Here is a 1522-nt window from a genome sequence, read left to right as displayed (position 1 = left end):
CCCTCCTCCACGAGATGACAACTCAACACGTCGCTCGCCTCCAAGGATGACATTCACGCAAGGTCCTCCTTCTCTTCAAGGATCTTAATAACATGTTTTTTAACACGCTTTCCGCACGAGAAAAGACATGAGCATCTATTTCCGTGTATCTCTCAGCGTTGTAAAACACCGAGCCTAGAAGGTAGAGAGCACACAAAGTACCATAAACTAACAGCTAACGTACAACGGTTCTGAAATATGGAAAACAAACAAAACAATTCAACCAATATTAAAAAGCTTCTAAACAAAATGTCTACAAAAATTTTTACTTATAAAATGGAATGAGTTTATTCCAAATATTGAGGCAGCCCACGTCACAGTCCAGCATGTCGCTACCTCAGAATTATAAACTTGTATCTGACATTTTTGGGCGTTTTTTGAGTTAGTAAAACCATGAGGTTAGAAATTAAATGGTCTATCACACTGCTCTATCGGAATCGTAAGATTATTCGGAGTCATTATCAAGATATTCCAAGAACTGCATTCGAAAAAGCTTGACATGTTGTGAAACTCAAAATCTTTGACGTCCAATTTCTCAAAACTAGGTACTGAGCAGATAGAACGTTACAGGTTTGAGGTAGCCACATCGTTGTGTACAAGAATAGTCTGAGGTGAAGAATCGAGTTCAGTTTTCTCACTGCCTTGGCATGTTGTCCTTCGTAACTGAATAGATTGAGGCTTTGAACGTACAAGGATATACACACGTCATAATGCATGCATTTATCCGTTTACTTTTGTTGACAATTTTTCTAGGTGCCTATTACAAAAATGGTCTAGTACTTTAGTATCCTCTTGTCATAGATGCACGTAATATTTGTAAAATGGATTTATGATCGATCTACGAGTATGTATCTCCGTCACATCCTACGTTCTCTCTTTTTCTTCACACACATACACAAGCATACACATATACACACATACACGAACAGACACACATACACATACACACATATACAAGAATACACGTATACACTCACACGTACACACACTGATACACACATACACATACAAACACATGCACAAACAGACACACATACACACATGCACAAAAACACGCATACTCACACACACATGAAGAGAGAGAGAGAGAGAGAGAGAGAGAGAGCATACAATAAAGGCGTTTATGATCGCCCAGATTTTCTATTTGCACACAAAGTACCCGCCTGATGAGCCAAAGCTGGTCACATCTGGTCGCAGCTGGCGTCCCAGATTTCTTGAGTAGTCGAGTGAGTTTTTGGCTCCTTTTTGTTTCTCTTTTCTTTGGCGGCATCTGGCATGATAGATGTGTACTTGTTGAACAAAGAGGGAGGAAATCACGGAAAGAATGAAAGAGAAGGAGAGAGAGAGGGGGGGGATGGGGAGAGAGAGAGAAAGAGAGAGAGAGAGTGAGAGAGAGAGATAGAGAGAGAGAGAGACAGAGAGAGAGAGAGAGAAACGATGTGTTCCAAACCGTTACGTTTCAGCACAAACAAACAAATCTACA

Source organism: Aplysia californica, unplaced genomic scaffold, assembly GCF_000002075.1.
Source record: "Aplysia californica isolate F4 #8 unplaced genomic scaffold, AplCal3.0 scaffold00457, whole genome shotgun sequence".
Lineage (NCBI taxonomy): Eukaryota > Metazoa > Mollusca > Gastropoda > Aplysiida > Aplysiidae > Aplysia > Aplysia californica.
The sequence above is the reverse complement of the archived record's forward strand: the minus strand, read 5'-3'. Positions refer to the sequence as shown.